The sequence below is a fragment of the Schistocerca cancellata genome, chromosome 1 (genome assembly GCF_023864275.1).
Source record: "Schistocerca cancellata isolate TAMUIC-IGC-003103 chromosome 1, iqSchCanc2.1, whole genome shotgun sequence".
NCBI lineage: Eukaryota > Metazoa > Arthropoda > Insecta > Orthoptera > Acrididae > Schistocerca > Schistocerca cancellata.
In genome coordinates this window covers 332,887,299-332,906,704 of record NC_064626.1, presented here as the reverse complement: position 1 = coordinate 332,906,704, position 19,406 = coordinate 332,887,299, and the positions used below count along the sequence as shown (strand labels likewise).

General features: G+C 43.6%; 1 protein-coding gene across 2 annotated transcripts in view; it reads right to left on the bottom strand.

The window, feature by feature from the left end:
- The window catches only part of LOC126173353 (carboxypeptidase D-like), a 151,310-nt gene extending 136,660 nt beyond the window's left edge, over positions 1–14,650 (bottom strand). For both annotated transcript variants that reach the window (XM_049920950.1, XM_049920951.1), the window contains exon 1: positions 14,513–14,650. The gene's annotated coding sequence lies outside the window, so the exon portion shown is untranslated. The remainder of the gene's footprint in view (positions 1–14,512) is intronic.
- Positions 14,651–19,406: the final 4,756 nt, after the last annotated feature.

Below are 19,406 nucleotides of genomic sequence, written 5' to 3'. Positions count from 1 at the left end.
TGTAATTCTTCGAAACTAAACTAAGTTTTTCATTTATTTCCTAATTTCTCTAATTTATTTACTTATCTTAAGTACCACTCAACATTCCTCCACCCTTCGGAGAAATTCGCCCTCGAATTTACCACTCAACAGATAGTACATGTGTTAAAACATCGGACGGATGTACAAGAGGGAGCTGTATAGGGTAAAATCTGTAGAGGAAGACAGAGATTGGAATACATTCCACAAATAATTGAGTATGTAGATTGCAAATGCTGCTCTCAGACGAAAGGGTTGGCACAGGAGAGGAATTCGTGGCGGGCCGCATCAGACTAGTCATTTATTTATTCGTTCGGCATATACAAGGCAAATATTACAGTGTCATTACAATCCACCAGGAAATTACAACACTACACAATGCTACTTATAGTTTTGAGCCAATCTATGGCTAGGTCAGGCAGGTAATGTATGTCCTTCAGTTCACCACTATATCCTACCACTTCACACACCAGTAGGTGGTCCATTGTCTGGATTTCACCACATTCACACACGGGACTCTCCGCAAGTCCCCACTTATTTATTAGATGTTTGATCTTCCCACGCTTGTTCTAAGGCGATTTAAGGCAACCCAGAGCTTCCGAGGGAGATCAAAACAATTTATCTTCTTGCTGGGGTCATCGATAAGCTTTTGGTTCTTGTGTGTCCCTTTGCGCCATGATTCCCCCCAGGCTAGCTTTGGGTCGAAGTCCTGTAATTCCCTGCCAATTTTCCAAAAGGGGGATCTAGATTTTAGCCTGTTGATGGGTGATAAGTCTTGGTGTATAGGCAGTTCTGGATTGTGTACGATCTTCCTATATATTCTTGAGGTCGCCATGGAGCGCCTTATATCAGGGGGTTATATGTTGGCAAGGACTGGGAGCCAGTCACATGGGGTAGCCCAAAGTGTGCCTGAGATAATTCTCATCGTCTCTTTCAATTGGGTGTCTACTTTATTTACATGCGCACTTTTCGCCCAGACTGGTGAACACTATTCAGCCACGCCGTACACGAGGGCTAATGCTGACGTCCTTAGTGTATTAGCTCCGCACCCCCATGATGTTCCGGCCAGTTTAGACATAATGGCATTTCGAGATTTTAATTTCTGTTTGGTGTCTTCCAGATGGGAGCTAAACGTTAGTGTGCGGTCTAATTTTACTCCCAGATATTTGGGCTTATCTTCATGTCTGATATGCCGGTCATTCAGGGAAAGCTGTAGTTTCCTGCTTGAAGCTCTGTTATTAAGGTGCATTATGGTACTGGTCGTTTTATTAGGGTTGGGGTGCAAATGCCACTTAAGGTAGTAGGTGTTCAGCGCTTCAAGGTCCGCATTCAATGTTTTTTTCAAGATCTTCGAAGTTTTTGCTTTGGTATGCGATGGCCAGATCATCCGCATATGCAAATTTACGCGACCTGGTGCTCGGCATATCAGATATGTATAAATTAAAAAGGGTCGGCGCCAGGGCTGACCCCTGCGGCAGGCCATTGTTTATGACCGTGCTTTTGCTGCTCTTTCCATGGAGATAGACCTTGATCTTCCTGCCTGTCAGCATATTTTTTAGTAATGTGTACGTATGATTGCATTTGATAATTCGAGTAAGCTTGAGCAGTAGTCCTTCGGTCCAGACAGTGTCATAGACTGATGTAAGATCTATTAATAACAGGCCCGTTTTCAGCTTGTTCTGATAGCCTTTCTCTATATATGTTGTAAGGGACAAAACTTGTTCACAGCAGTTCCTTCCCACACGGAACCCTGCTTGATAGTCCGGGAGGTTCGCCTCAATGTATGGTGCTAGTCTGGCCAGTAATATTCCCTCAAATAGTTTGTAAGAGGTACAAAGCAGTGAGATCGGTCTATAGTTCTTTGGATTATCTCCATCCTTCCCTGGTTTCAGTACCGCTATTACCTTAGCTTCTTTCCATAACTTCGGGAGTGCACCTGATTTAATGCATTCCGTGAAGAGCTTGGCCATCCATTTCCTCCCAATGGGTCCCAGCTCCCTCAGAAATTCTGGGAGGATGTCGTCGGTCCGGCTGCTTTCCCTGTTTTCATTAGTGTTAGGACCTGGGTAATCTCCTCGACGTCTACTGCTTTGACAATATCTAGATTAGTTGGACTATTAGCTAATTCCTTGGTTAGGTTCCTGTAGATCCTTTTCTTCTCCTCAGTCTTCAGGCGTATTTTGGAGGTCTGTTTCATGGCAGTCGCTATTTCGGATGGGCCCACACCCGCGGCCGATCTTCGTGGTGTTGTGGCACCACCCAGTTTCCGTAGTAGACCCCAGCTCTTCCTGCTAGAATGGGTAAAGTCCAGATTCTCCATTGCCATCTTCCACCTGTTCCTACGTTCCTCGTTCATAGTGTTGATCAGTCGTTCTGCAGTCTTGTCCTCCCCGCTCCTCTCATACTGCTCTAACAATGACTCGCACTCCTCTGACCAGCAAGGAATGTATTCCCTCCGGGCCCCTCGGGGGATAGCCTTTAGGGCCCCTTTATATATCAGGTTTACAAACCTTTGGTAGATCTCTGGACTTGGTATTCGGTTTATTGTCTTGTCAATAAGAGATTTGTATTTCCCCCAGTCTGCTTTTCTCAGATTCCACCGTGGAATCGGGGGACTCTTTATGATCGGGATGGAAAGGCCGATATCCACAATAATCGGGAGGTGTTGGCTCCGTGGGAAAGCTTCGTGGACTCTTCTTGTAGCTTGCATTGGTACACCCGTTGCGCCGCGTGTGACAAAGGTCAGGTCAGGTGTCGTCTTTGTGCCCCATACTTTTGAATTGAAGGACGCTCTGTCCTTGGGATCAAACAGGAGGTGTAGGTCCCGGTTGTCAGCCCAGTCACTTAGTCGAACGCCTTCCGGAATGGATCTCTGATATCCCCATCTGGTGTGCTGGGAATTAAAGTCGCCGGCATAGATTGCTGGATGATTAGCCTGCGGTAAGATTCCTATAGGCCATTGCTGCGAAGGTAGTTTGTAGACATTGTAGATTGTCATCTCTCCCAGTTTAATGCCTATAGCGTGTGGAACCGACTCCACATTGTTCTCGAGGTTTCCTAGAAGCTCATTTTTCACCAGGGTCGCCATACCATGTTTGTCGTGTCCTGAGTATCCCACATTGGTGTATCCTGGTATGCATAATCGTTCGATGTTTTCATCCGTCAGGTGTGTCTCCTGCAAGAGTACGACACTTACTCTTTCTCTTGTTACAATTTTTTCAAGGATTTCTCCTTTCGTCCTTGTGTAGCCTTCTATATTGAAGTGGCACACTCTCACCATCTTCGTGGAGTAATTCCGCTTCTGAATCGTTTGCCTTCTTGTGGACCGGGAGGCATTTGCGCACAGAGAGTTGAGGGGGATCTCCTCTTGGTAGTGCTACAGAGAACATTAGCGTCTGTCTCTCACTTTTAACGAAGACATTTTAGACGGCAATTGTCAGTTCTTCTAACAATAACTTATGAAAGCACGTAGAGGACGATCTGTGACTAATTTATGTGTAAGAACTCTACTATGATTTCAACTGCAGACAAAGCCGCGTATCAGGGAAACTTAAAAATAGCACCGTATGACGGTAGTAGAAAGACAATTTCTTTTCATTTTTTTGTTTTTGTTACTACACAGAAACAATGTAAGACACTCATCCTTTGTAGCTCTAAGTTTACTACGAATTCCCATTTACTTAACAAAATTATCCAATAAAATATATTTTGAACAGACTTGCTATGTAATTGCTTAAATAACTACACTCGCTGATGACTACATAAGCTACTCATAGGATGAAAAGTAAAAAGTGTTCAAATGGTTCAAATGGCTCTGAGCACTATGGGACTTAACTTCTGAGGTCATCAGTCCCCTAGAACTTATAACTACTTAAACCTAACTAACCTAAGGACATCACACACACCCATGCCCGAGTCAAAATTCGAACCTGCGACTGTAGCGGTCGCGCGCTTCCAGACTGTAGCGCCTAGAACCGCTCGGCCACACTGGCCGGCTAAAAATTGTGTTACCCCGTATAGTATCTGCACTCACTTATCTTTTATGGGGGTGAGATCACCAATTAGTAATTTGCACCTTTAATTATAATTTGTGCACAACAAGCGACCAGCCCGACTTCGCACGCGGAGCATTAAGTACTTAACGATTGGACGACTTTCTTGACGTAGTGGTAATGAATTATATGCACGAAGCTTCCTTGTGAATCACTCTATCTAGCAGTAAGAACCGTATCAAAATCCCTATAGTAGTTCCTGGGATTAAGCTAAGCATGCAGACAGAAACAACACGGCAGGACTTTGATTTATAATATGTACAGATATGCACTGAGTGATGAAATTCGTGGGACAATGATACGCACATATGCAGGTTGCGATAGTATCGCGTACGCAAGGGGTAACAGGGCATTGCATTGGTGCAGCTGTCATTCGTACTCAGGTGATTCACGTGAAAAGGTTCCGACGTGATTGCGGCCGCACGACGGAAATCAAGAGACTTTGAACCGGAATGGTAGTTGGAACTAGACGCAAGGGACATTCCATTTCGGAAATCGTTATGGAATTCAGTAATCTGAGGTCCTCAACATCAAGAGTCTGCAAAATTTCAGGCATTACCTCTCACCACGGACAACGCATTGGCTGACGGGCTTAATCCAACGACATAGGGCAGCGGCGTTTCCGTAGAGTTGTCAGTGCTAACAGACAGGCAACACTGCGTGGAATAACCAAAGAAAACAGTGTGGGATGTAGGACTAACACATGCGTTAGGAGAGTGCAGCGAAATTTGGCGTCAATGGGCTATGGCAGCAGGCCACCGATGCGAGTGCCCTTGCTAACAGCACGACTTCACCTGCAGTCCCTCTTCTGGGCTCGTACTCATATCGGTTGGACCCTAGACGACTGGAAAGCTGTGGCTGCATCAGATGAGTCCTGGTTTCAGTTGGTAAGAAGTGATGGGAGGGTTCGAGTGTGGCACAGACCCAACGAAGCCAAGGACTCAAAGTTGTCAACAAGGCACTGTGCTAGCTGGTGGTGGCCCAATAATGGTGTGGACTGTGTTGACATCGAATGATCTGGGTTCTCTGATCCAACTGAACAGATCATTGACTGGAAATCTTTTATGTTTGGCTACTTGGAGACCATTTGCAGCCATTCATGGACTTCACATTCCCAAACAACGATTGAATTTTTATGGATGACAATGTCCCATGCCTACTGGCCACAATTGTTCGCGATTGCTTTGAAGGACATTCTGGACAGTTCGAGCGAATGATTTGGCCACCCAAACCGCCCGACATGAATTCGATGGAATATTAATGGGGCAACGTACAAAGATGTTACCACTGCATAGAATACTCCCTTGTTTCAGTTAGCGGCTTCTTATCTTGTAGCTGTCCTTTTCCTGCTTTGTCCTGTAATACAACATCAGTCATTGTAGGTAGTTACATTGTTTTTGGGCGTCAGCAGTGACGCTAAGTCCATTGACGATTCCTTAAAACTGAGACTGAGTTATTTAGGTGAAGCTGTAATTATCGCCTGAGACGTTATACCGAGTGATGATACCGAGTGATATTTCCAGACTGAGAGATACAGCAAAGGTCCTGTCACATCGAGGGAATGGCGAGGGATGAGAATGAAATGTTCCGACGAGACGCTGATACAGTTTAAAATAACTGCAAATTACAGTTCTTATATTGTGAAGAACTTCTTGCTTGCCGACTGGTCCCCTGATGCGTGTAATGAAAAAGAGTGGTTTTTATAAATGTTCGAGGCCTGTCAGTGAGACCTCCCCATAGGCCTAATCAACAAAGAAGCCACCCCAAATATGGGAGCTTTTCAAATTCTTCACGCAAATTCTACCGGACTCTTTCATCTCACATTCCAGAGGCGTCAGCTACTTCGCACTGCTGGTTGGTTGGTTGTTCTGGGGAAGGAGACCAGACAGCGAGGTTATCGGTCTCATCGGATTAGGGAAGGACAGGGAAGGAAGTCGGCTGTGCCCTTTGAAAGGAACCATCCCGGCATTTGCCTGGAGCGATTTAGGGAAATCACGGAAAACCTAAATCAGGATGGCCGGACGCGGGATTGAACCGTCGTCCTCCCGAATACGAGTCTAGTGTCTAACCACTGCGCCACCTCGCTCGGTTTCGCAATGCTGTAATCACCCATCATTCAGTACCACTTTTTCGATGTTTTGGTCTGTGGTAGCGGTACTGAGATGTTCTTGACGTATTTTTTCCATAAAAGGAAAATTCTTCCGATTAAAGGATAATGTAAAATAAAATCAACTACCAGTCACAATTGAAGGGTGTTTATTTAAGTCGCGACTGGTTTCGGACGTATGTCCGTATTCACAAGATTAAACATTCAGTTTTATGTTTCCGCATTCAGTGGTGGAGTTCACTATTGAATGTAAAATGCAAATTACATGAGGATGACAATCGAGAAATTAATGAAACCGTTCTAAGTTCAAATGGTTCAAATGGTTCAAATGGCTGTAAGCACTATGGGACTTAACATCTGAGGTCATCAGTCCCATAGAACTACCTAATCCTAACTAACCTAAGGGCATCACACACATCCATGCCCGAGGCAGGATTCGATCCTGCGACCGTAGCAGCAGCGCGGTTACGGACTGAAGCGCCAAGAACCGCTCGGCCACAGGGGCCGGGCCATTCTAAGTGACAAGAGCTGAAAGTACTTATATACAGATGGAGTATCCAACTCTTAATTCCACATTTGTTACCAAAGTAATCTTTCGAACGACCACATTCCGATTTCCACACATTAATGCCACCTAAAATGTTACAGATGTAGATGAGACATGAGCTCCCATCATCCAAAGCGCTTCCATTCGAATACAGAAATTATAGTCAAAGAAATGTGCAATTACGATTTGGTTCAAATCATTACTTTGGCGACAAATGTGTAAATACTGTTTGGTCGTTCTAGCTGTATCAAAATATTTTCAACTACTGAAGCAGTTTATCAAACCCAAGATGATTTCGCATAGCTGTCGTTGCTGTGCCAACAAGGTTGTCGCTACTGTCACTTTGCCCCATCCAGTGGTTTCACTTATGTATCTCTAGTCAGCCTCAAGTACATTGCCTTTAAGGTAGAACTCTACCATTGAATGTAAAAACATGAAACTGAATGTGTAGTGTTCTGAAGCTTCTGAGCTCGAAATCTGCCGTGATTTAAATAAACAACCTTCAACTGTGACTGGTAACGGATTTTATTCTTCATTGTCCGTTCTTGACATAGATCGGCATCAAGAGAAGTGTTGCCACTTTGAATTCGGTTGTTAATTACCGAACTGTTGAAAATTACAGACCTTCATCAACTGCAGGTGAATTTCTGTAGCGGAATAAATTGCTCGAAACCAAAGAATTTTATGAAGGCATGATATTACACTTACTATACCGTGCAAGCAAAATTATTTTGCCCCTATATTGACAAATGACTTCCGCTATTGAGCTTCATGTACAAACGTAACAAAAAAACTTAATTGATATCATGCTAGGGGAGAATATTTCGCAATGCCCCAATAAAATGTAGCTCTGTGTATTCGTACCTATTTTGTGCTAAAACTTGGATCCTTTTCTGATTCAACAGCATGCTAAAGGTTTTACCGTCCATTAATAACCTGTATGGTGCTGCCATCTACAAACACGACCCATATAGGGAATTGTGTCCCCTCGTCGGTGAGCACTTGTAGTGACGCTGTATTTTATTGTGACGTAAATGGCAGCTAACCTTTTTGCAAGCAAATTAATAAAATTTGCAGTTAAGATTACAATGCCTTATACCAAATTTACTCCTCCTCTAAGGATCTGAGGGTTAGCAACTGGACTAAAGCTATACCGTCTCTTCATACTACTGCTAAACCTCTATGGATTGTAACAAAAGCCGTTGAGGAAAAGAGAAATGTATGGTCATTTATGACTAGGACACTCCGAGATATTTCCCTTGTTCGTTTCAAAGGGCTAATCCCTGCATTCGCGTCCCAGCATTGACCGGTGATTGGATTTTAACTTCCTTCTTTCTGAATGCGGGTTTAGTGCCTTACTCACTGCCTCAACTCGCTCCATTTGTAGTCTATGGCGGCAGATCACAGCAAAACAAAATGATCGACTGTCTTCATAGCAAAATTTAACGCTTACATCAGCCCCGACTCATACACGCCAGTCAAATTTATCAGAATTACCGTTGGTCCACCATTTCAAATGAAAGGTGTCAGAGAATCTTTAGAGAAAGAATTCAAAGCATATATCCTATCATTTGGCTCCTATTAACCTAACACTTTCATTAAGAAATCTGTCTCTACTTTTACCATTAACTGAAGTGCTAATAGTTTACTGCCATTAATTATATGATGAATCAAAGCATTTTAATGATTAAAAAGGCGGACAACAGCTTCGTGTATTTCTAAAACAAAACAAAAATGCTCATTTATAAACCACGTGCAGATATAATGTGTTAAAGATTAATGATATTTTTGTAGCAAAATATCATTTCTTTCCTCATTCGTAGATTACACGCAAATCCCAAGTATCACCTCGGTTCGGAGTGCACGTTATGCTGTCCCCCGCCATAACAGGTTGCGTAAGACAGAAGTGGCAGGGCACGCCACTTACAATAGGGCCAAGTCTGTTAAAGCAGTACGATGTTCAAACTGTCCCTCGGAATGAGGATTAGTTTCATATAGATTACATCTATGATGACTGTTAAAATAATCTCTATGGGTAGATTGTGGTGGCTTCGAATTTGGTAATGGTAAATAAAATATGAAGGACAGTCACGGCAAAAATCGGTGGTTATTCACGTCCAGAAAATTGCAAGCGATATTGTTCAACGTGTGTGACTTCTTATCCCTTCCAGAGAGAGGAACTACCAGCGTGTCTGCTCCACACACGTTACCGTGGCTTCCTGGCTTGACTGAGGCCGCCTTGAAACTTTGCCAGCAGTTGCGAAGCGATTCACCTGCGCATAAAAATTCCGGTAAATTCAGGTCGCCGTTCAGAGACATAGAACACTTCTCATATCGCAAGTAGATTGCCTCCATCCAACAGGACGGTACTCAGTATTTAAATTTGTTCATTAGCTTTGTCTGACAGGTAGACGCCGAAGTGGGTGTTTTACGAAGGTCAGAATTTTTCGTATTGATAAAGTGTTGACACATAGTAAACGCTTCACGTGCAAACACATTACTGCAAAAACTCTTTGTGCACAGCTGACAGAAGTCGTGAGATCCAGTCCCTCGTATTGTGTTAATAACATAAACTTCGAAAACATTTATCGGAGACCACAGTCAGCACATACTATATGAAACGTTTTATATAGATTTCATATATATATATATATATATATATATATATATATATATATATATATATATATATATATATATATATATTACTATCTTAGCAATTGAAATTAGTTTATCTTAACTGCCAAGAGTCTTTGGAATGACGTAAGCATCTGAATATGAAATTGTTAAGTTGTGATGTGTTTTTTACCGAGTTCTGTGTGCCAGACAACTAAATTTCCACCAAAAATGTACATAAATACACCAATGAAATTATTTAAACATGCAAATCATTTAATATACATACTAAAATAATTGTATCTTCCTGTACAGGATTGTATTTGGATACAGAACCTCCAGGTCACACGTAGCAAACGAACATAATCATACTTCAGATTAATGTAATGTACATGTAACTGTTATGCACCTGATAATGACAGCAAGCTACCGAAACGCATTGTGTTAACTATTAGTAAAAAGCGACTGAAGCAGCAGAAATTATTTCACAGATTTACAAAGTAATCGCTCCTCAAAACATTCTACATAACTTAGATATATTTGAGCGATACTCTTATCACTTGTGACTCACATGTATGATGAGCAGGCCTACAATGGATAAAACGTTAGTCACTGCACGGTAATGGCGTGTAAAACAGCCTATAGCGTTGATAACAGTTTTAGTTCGGAGTGGAAGAAAGTACACAAGTTTCTCCAGGGCTGCCATATTCAGCCAAAGCCACTCATTGATGACTAGATCATGTAGATCTAACACATTACTGGGATATTGACTGTTGCATTTCACCTGCTGTTCCAAATAGTGGCAGAAATATTTTGTGGGACTAAAATCGGGGCCAGGCGATGTCCGATAGGGTGCCCAGGTGTTTTTCGAACCAGGAAACTAAACATGCAGTGCTGTGAACATGGTTGTTGTCATCATGGAAGATGGGAGTGTCTAACACATAGTCACCGTGAAGATATAGAAGAATCAGCAACATTTGGTCACAGAGAATGCTGAAGTAAACGTCTTGGTTCATGCTCTCTGTAACCTGCATGAGTGGGCCCAAATCATAGTACAAAAAGCACCTTCAAAACATCACAGAACCGCCTACAACCTGAACTCTACCCTCCACACGCTATGCAGTTAGAGAGCTCACTGGACCATCGGTGCACTCGATGCCGTATATGAACCGAAAAGAACTAAAATCGCGGCTTGTCGGACCACACTAGACCCCTCCAGTTAGCTATTGTCTTGTTTCTGTGTTATTTGACTCATTGGAAAGATACAACTGTGAGCAATACCATTTTGCAACTCCAAATGTCCGCTGCATCCATTTTGCAACGTTCGCTAGTTGAGACGGAGCTGCATGCTCTGACAGCCGCGATTCCTGTAGAATTTGAAACCGATCGTCATTAACACGGCGTAGAACTCGACTCCGGTCATCGTCGGTCAGTTATGTTTTACAAGCACTGTTCTTACGCGGTGTTACGTGGCCGTGAGTGGTACTCCAATCCTCACAGACACGTCGGTCAGGCTGCGCTGAAACTCTAGCAATACGGGTAACTACATTGACGTGTGGCCGTGAACACGACCAAACATAATACACTAGCTCATTTCTGCCGTTCTGTAATGTCTCCACGTTGACCCACGATCGTGCTTTGATTCCGTACAACCGACTGGCTCCTCGCCCTCGGATGGCGAGTAACAGATAACGCGGTGACTACCCAGGAGCGAGAGGTGCAGTGTGTTTCTGAGGAATTCTTCCCTGGACAGCATTGGCAGTGGCATCCTATAAATCTAAACTTCTTGCTATCTTCCTATTTTCTTAATATTTAGATCGTTAATTTTAAGTATTTCCCTTCCCTGACTAGTTTTACGTCTACAATTATTTAAAGTTGCAACATTGTTAAATTTTAAATGAAATCAGCTTGATATTATATAGGAAGCAGTCAAATAAAAGAAGGAGAAAGATACGTAAACTGTTTATTATTTTAGATGTAATCGTTATAATTGTTAACACAGTAAAGCGATCACTGGTACAAGTAGTATATCTTCTACAACGCTCCATGCTAGTCAGTGCGATTTTTTAAGTGTAGTATTTTATATGCCGATCTTATTATACCATTATTCGACCAGCCGGAAAGTAAATAGAGAGGAGCTCAACATCCTTGAAAGAAGAGTCACGAGATGAAGAATAGGCCCAGTCAAAGGAGGTAAAGAAGGATATATGAAGAGATACAAGGCGTGATGGTAAACCGGCAAATCAGATAATAGTCGAGAAGTATGCCAATCCATTGGGCTGGCGTACGTCGATCACTTAGGGAGCTCTTTGTCCCGATGTGAAATGTCTTCCACAAAGAACCGTAACCCTATTAGGAAGACCAAGAACAAGAACTGAAACAAGCTGTGTTTACCAGGAGTGTAAGAAGAGGCTCCAATACGTCAAAGATGGTGGCAGCGTGTGGTCTAGAGGGTCGGTGATCGCTGAATGATGCTGACCCCTACGGCAAGGGGAGCGAGAAAAAGAAAAACAGGAAAAGGAAGAAGGGTTTCAGATAACATCTCGTCGACCGCGAGGTCATTAGGAACGGAACACCAGCTCCGTCAGACGAGGATGGGCAGAAAGAATCGACTGTGACATTGTCTGACGAATCAGCTCCGAATTCACCTTAGCTGGTTTAGGACAACGGTAGAAAATTTAAAGCGGAACAGCCGAATTGACTTCGACATTCGCAGAAACTGAAACATCAAAGAGAAAACAGGCTACAGTACTGTATGGAAGCGCTAGAACTATATGGTAAATATAATTTCAGCTTGTCTATCATATACTGTCACTTACATGCGCCATATTTGCAACAGCTTGATATCATGTGCAACGTCTCAGTATATTTCAATTAAGATACATTTATTCGTTTAAAATGTGTCTACATGCTGGCCATTCACATAACTGGAGTTTTCAAAAAATAGTTCAAATGGCTCTGAGCACTATGGGACTTAACATCTATGGTCATCAGTCCCCTAGAACTTAGAACTACTTAAACCTAACTAACCTAAGGACATCACACAACACCCAGCCATCACGAGGGGGAGAAAATCCCTGACCCCGCCGGGAATCGAACCCGGGAACCCGGGCGCGGGAAGCGAGAACGCTACCGTACGACCACGAGCTGCGGGCAACTGCTCTGAGCACTATGGGACTTAACATCTATGGTCATCAGTCCCCTAGAACTTAGAACTACTTTCTTTTATTTATCTTCACAGTAAACCTAAGGACATCACACAACACCCAGCCATCACGAGGGGGAGAAAATCCCTGACCCCGCCGGGAATCGAACCCGGGAACCCGGGCGCGGGAAGCGAGAACGCTACCGTACGACCACGAGCTGCGGGCAACTGGAGTTTTGCCTAAATCTTAAACTACAATAAAATTTCATTATTACTTTTCAATTTACATGAAGTAAGGCACGCCCTCTACATGAGGTACCTTCCCCAAGTTCCTTTTGTGACTGTTACGTGTCCATACAGCTTTACACCACTTTCAGTCTCGCTATATAGTGCCCAAGACGAAATTGTTCTAGAAAGTAAACGGACTGAGAACCGCTGGAGCCCATGAATATTTAAAACAAACAGGAGCTCAGTCGACAAATAATCAGAAACAATTGTAACCAGTTTCTTTTATTTATCTTCACAGTAAACATTTCGGAGGATTATATCTCTATCATCAGCCGTAACTGTTGAAATATTGTAATGTAGGTGATTTGTGGGAGCGATTTTTCAGGTAATCTGTAGTATTTATGTTGGTGATCACGAGCTGCTTTTCCCAATCCAATTTACTTTTCACGACACATATTGTATGAAACGCACAAATTGCAAAAATGTAGCTATAATCCTTCGATACCTGTAGTGAAACGAAAAATATTAGTGACTACAGGTAGTTACAATTAACTTTAAATGCGAACATTTTAGGTTAGGATTTACCGTGACTGTTACCAGTTTTTATTTATTTCCACGACGCGTTTCTCAGGTTTAAACCTCCATCATCGGATGGATTTACATTAGTTAGTGTGACATTTGTGTGTGTGTGTTGTGTTACGATTTTTTGGAGGAACTTGTGCCACTGTCCCCATTGCTGCACACTGTATGAAACCTGTGACCATTGGAGACAGTGCCACAAGTTCCTCCAAAAAATCATAACACAAAACACACACACACACAAATGTCATACTAACTAATGTAAATCTACCCGATGATGGAGGTTTAAACCTTAGAAACGCGTCGTGGAAATAAATAGTTACCATTACTTGTGTATTTATGTTAATATTTATAACAGTCACGAATAGGTTTAAGCTGATATGTTGGAACTAATAAAGAAACGAGGAAGAAAAAAAATTGTGCTGACAAATGCCTTTTATCTTTTGTTCTGCGTCCTGTTTTTAGTTTCGTCTTAAGAATAATGTTCCTCGATTGAAGGTGGCGTATGGCAGCAGAAACACGACACGAAATACATGTAACAGTTACCTTTCCATCAGAGTTGCAACTGAATCCGATAGAAGGTGTAGCGTCGAAACAAGTTGCCTCAATCGAAAAGTTATTACGCAGCTGTGTCGCGCACACTAAAAGTGTTCTCATTAACCAGACTGTCCGTCCCCAGTAGCTGAGTGGTCAGCGCGACGGAATGTCACTCCTATGGGCCCGGGATCGATTCCCGGCTGGTCGGAGATTATCTCCGCTCTGGGACTGGGTGTTGTGTTTTCTTAATCACCATTATTTCATCCCCATCAACGGGCTAAGTCGCCGAAGTGGCGCCAACTCGAAAGACTTGCACCCGGCGAACGGTGTACCCGACGTGAGGCCCTAGTCACACGACATTTACATTTATTTACTAACCAGAATTATATTAACAGTATGGAAGCGAAATTCAAGTTAAGTGGTCGATTTGGTACTAAAAAAGCTAAAAGAGCTGGAAGCATTCGAGAGAAATTACTATGAAAGGTAAATACAAGCCATCCTACAGACTGACATTGAAAGAGGCATATATATAAATTAAAAGAATCATGCAGAAAAGAGCGACCGCGAGAAGTACGAGATGCCGAAAATATGATACATAAATTAGGCGACAGTTTCACGGCAAGCTTTTTGAAACAGATTAGAAAAGCGTCGGCAGTAAGTTGGACGCTGTCTGTGTTACTCACCACGGTGAGCGGTAGTGACGGACGCCTATGCTCCAGCGATACGGCGAGCCGGCGGCTTGGCGCGGACCACGTCCCGAGCGAGGGTCGGCAGCGACGAGCGCGAATCCGGAGCGGGCGGAGGCTGCGCGGGCCACTGAGCGTCTGCGGCCGCACGTCACACGTCACGGCGTGCCGCCTGCAGCCGGCAGCGCCCCTCCTCCGGCGTCGCCGCTGCGCGCGCCACGGCGCAAGTCCGCCCACCTTGTCCGTCCCATGTCGCAGCGACCCCGATGCCAAAACGCGGGTCACTGGCCCCCCGCCACTGGCGCCACGTTGCCCACTGCATAACCTCCCCCACAATTAGACAAGTAGCACATGCACAAGGCGATAACCGAAACCTTCTAAAATACATACACTACTTGCCATTAAAATTGCTACACCAAGAAGAAATGCAAATGATAAACGGGTATTCATTGGACAAATATGTGATTACATTTTCACCTAATTTGGGTGCATAAAAAATGGTTCAAATAGCTCTGAGCACTATGGGACTTAACATCTATGGTCATTAGTCCCCTAGAACTTAGAACTACTTAAACCTAACTAACCTAAGGACAGCACACAACACCCAGCCATCACGATGCAGAGAAAATCCCTGACCCCGCCGGGAATCGAACCCGGGAACCCGAGCGTGGGAAGCGAAAACGCTACCGCACGACCACGAGATGCAGGCTTTGGGTGCATAGATCCTCAGAAATCAGAACCCAGAACAACCACCTCTGGCCGTAATAACGGCCTTGATACGCCTGGGCATTGAGTCAAACAGACCTTCGATGGCGTGTACAGGTATAGCTTCAACACGATACCACAGTTCATCAAGACTAGTGACTGGCGTATTGTGACGAGCCAGTTGCTCGGCCACCATTGACCAGACGTTTTCAGTTGGTGAGAGATCTGGAGAATGTGCTGGCCAGGGCAGCAGTCGAACATTTTCTGTATCCAGAAAGGCCCGTACAGGGCCTGCAACATGCGGTCGTGCATTATCCTGCTGAAATGTGGGGTTTCGCAGGCATCGAATGACGGGTAGAGCCATGGGGCATAACACATCTGAAATGTAACGTCCACTGTTCAAAGTGCTGTCAATGCGAACAGAAAGTGACCGAGACGTGTAACCAATGGCACCCTACACCATCACGCCGGTGATACGCCAGTATGGCGATGACGAATACACGGTTCCTATGTGCGTCCACCGCGACGTCGCCAAACACGGATGCGACCATCATGATGCTGTAAACAGAGCCTCGATTCATCCGAAAAATTGACGTTTTGCCATTCGTGCACCAGGTTCGTCGTTGAGTACACCATCGCAGGCGCTCCTGTCTGTGATGCAGCGTCAAGGGTAACCGCAGTCATGGTCTCCGAGCTGATAGTCCATGCTGCTGCAAACGTCGTCGAACTGTTCGTGCAGATGGTTGTTGTCTTTCAAACGTCTCCATCTGTTGACTCAGGGATCGAGACGTGGCTGCACGATCCGTTCAGCCATGCGGATAAGATGCCTTTCATCTCGACTGCTAGTGATACGAGGCCGTTGGGATCCAGCACGGCGTTCCGTATTACCCTCCTGAACCCACCGATTCCATATTCTGCTAACAGTCATTCGATCTCGACCGATGCGATCAGCAATGTCGCGATACGATAAACCGCAATCGCGATAGGCTACAATCCGACCTTTATCAAAGTCGGAAACGTGGTACGTATTTCTCCTCCTTACACGAGACATCACAACAACGTTTCACCAGGCAACGCCGGTCAACTGCTGTTTGTGAATGAGAAATCGGCTGGAAACTTTCCTCTTGTCAGCACGTTGTAGGTGTCGCCACAGGCGCCAACCTTGTGTGAATGCTCTGAAAAGCTAATCATTTGCATATCAGAGCATCTTCTTCCTATCGGTTAAATTTCGCGTCTGTAGCACGTCATCTTCGTGGTGTAGCAATTTTGATGGCCAGTAGGGTATATTAATGTATACAATCTCATCAAAAGTATTCCGCATATAGTGTTTCCTTAAGCGCAATTAGTGGGCCACACCCTTACCACGAAAAACGTCGCCATACAGTAACAGTACTGCCTCTGTTCTTCACTGTAGGCACTACGCGTGATGACAGGTAATGTTCTCCAGGCATTCGCCAACGTCAAACCCTTTCACCGGACTGCCAGAGGGTGTAGCGTGATTCATCACTCCAAGTCACTCGTTTTCAGCCACCCACTATCCAGTGGCGTCGCTCTTTACAGCACCTCTAGCTTCGCTTACGAGGAGAACACGACAAGTGCTACAACCTTATATCCTAGAAACTGTGCTGAGTGGAAGAGGAGTCAAAATAAGCGACATGTCACAGATTATCCGTAGATATTGAACTGTTTCTGAGAAAACGATCGTCAAAGTTTTCGACGGCGCAACTGGTGGCGGAGTGCCTAACATCGTAGTTTCTCTCTGTTTCGTCCCGTGTATGAAAATCCGCGATTGTATTTACTTATTTTGTTTCTTCCATTTATCCACCTATGTGCGTAGAGGTCTACCACACGAATGTTTCTTATCAAGTTGAAGGAAACAATGGCCTGACGTTAATTATAAAATAGGAACTGAGTTTCACAATAAGTATCATACATTTATTATATAATGTATGCGTTATGGTAATTTCGGCCATTACAATCTTTTTAAATTCTCATATTCTTATAAAAAATTTTAATTCTTATATTTTATTCTTATGTGTATTTTCCAGTAAGATTTGGTGAATTCTGTTGGATCTTACCGATCGCAGAAACATTTGAAACGTAGAAATTCCGGACAATACCAGCGCCGCGCGAAGGCACGTTTGCCACAGCGACATTTCTTCATATGAATCTCACTCTGCAAAGGAAAGTCGTTAACACTCCTGATATTTCACGCGTTGGCAATAATTTCGCGGATAACCACACGTAACGAAAACTGGCAGTTGCTGTTGATTATGAAGCAAGAAGCATCAAAAGAATTTCACCAAAAAAATTTCAAATAATTTTCCATTCATTTACTGTCTATTTTTTTAATCCACTAACCATGGAATTACTAGACGAATAAGGACAACGTTATTTTATTATAAATTGGAAAACATTCGTGTAGTAATCTTCCATGGACTTGGGTAGACAAATGAAAAACAAAAATAATAAAAAAATAGTAATCCGGTTTCGAACACGGGGAACAAAATTGTGCCACCGCTGCACTTGAACTACGTACGCGCTAAAAGGCTCATAAAGTACATCTTAAACTTTGTCCGTCATTTTCTCAGAAACGGTCGAGAATGTACAGATAAGTCAAGACACGTCTTCGCTTATTTTGAACCATCTTCCCCTGAGGGAAGTTTCTGGGAAATCTGGTTATGAAACTTGCCATATTCTCCTCGTTAGTATTGCACCACTTTCTTTTTACTTCTGCGAACAATCACTGCAGTACTGGACTGCTGATAGCACTTTGGAACCCACGAGTGATTCCATTCGCTGAATTCATGTAATAATTTACAACCAGACTGGACAATCCTCGTCGGTCGCTGTCCTTCAGTACGTGAGGACTGCCTGGTCTCGGTTTAACTGTGGTCGTTTCTCCAGGTTTCGACATCACGATACCAGCAACACTCGAGTTGGGCAGTTTTAGAATGGTTTAAATGTCCCTGATGGTTCTTTTACTCAGGTGACCAGCCCACGTTCGAAGTTACTCAACTCTCCTGAGCAACCTATTCTGCTGTCACTTCTTCTCTACTGACAACATTATACTCCCCCCTGCCTTTTATATGGACGGATCCGCCTCTCGTGACATCTAGTGGTCAACTTCGCATTACATAGGGATGCCCAGATACTTTTCGTCACCAAGTGTGTAATGGCATGATTGAGTAGGAGTCCCCCTTCGGCAGTTCGTCCGCCTGGTACAAGTAATTTTATTTGACGCCTCTTCGCCGTCTTGCGCGTCGAAAAATGTCTATAAAACGCATTACTGTGGAACCTAGTTTATCAGGACTATGCTGGACCATAGATCATGCAGATCATCGAAAATCCGAAAATTCAAAAAAAATTTAGTGACGTTAATTATGTGCCGTAAACGCAAACGTTATATATATTTTCACTTAAACACACAGATATTACATTACTTTACATATTGTTACCGGATATTTAAAAAACACTGTTATTTTTATGTGGTGATATAATCAGTAAATTTCCTTCGAACCAGATTCGTATTTCGTTCACGTGTAACACGAACACGCAGGCGACTAAGCAGCAATATTTCGGCCGAAGTAGTGGCCACCTGGCGTTCCAGATTATTTTGTAGCCTCGTCTTCTTCAGCTAATCCATCTTCACTACCGATATTGTCTGCAGATGAACAAACGGCGATAACTTCATCAGAAATCACCCAGCCATGAACACCGACGTCTGTGCATCGGGGAATGCTTGTAAATGCTTCAGCTAACTCTGATGGTCGACATTGTCACCAATTACTTTATTGAGTGCGCAAGTAGCGTTAATGGTGTCACAAATGGCTAGCATTTAACTTCATGTCCTTGGCCTCATTTTAGACTCGCAATAAACGGAGGGATTGAGTAGTGTACAACTCAGTCTTAATTTGTTAACTTACACGGTACCAGGATCCTGAACAGTGATTGACAGAGTAAAAATTTTATGATTATCACTATCAATTGTTGGCACTATAAATTCCATAGTATCAAATATTGTACAGATACTATACTAAAGAAAAGGAGATAATGGACGGATACGCGGACTTCCCGACTATGGCGTTTCCGGCCTTACTGTGGGTGCTACATATACCGAGGCACTTCCGACCAAGCGGTTTTGCACCTTAATATTGTCGACCAGAGCTTCCTGCACTCCTAGTTA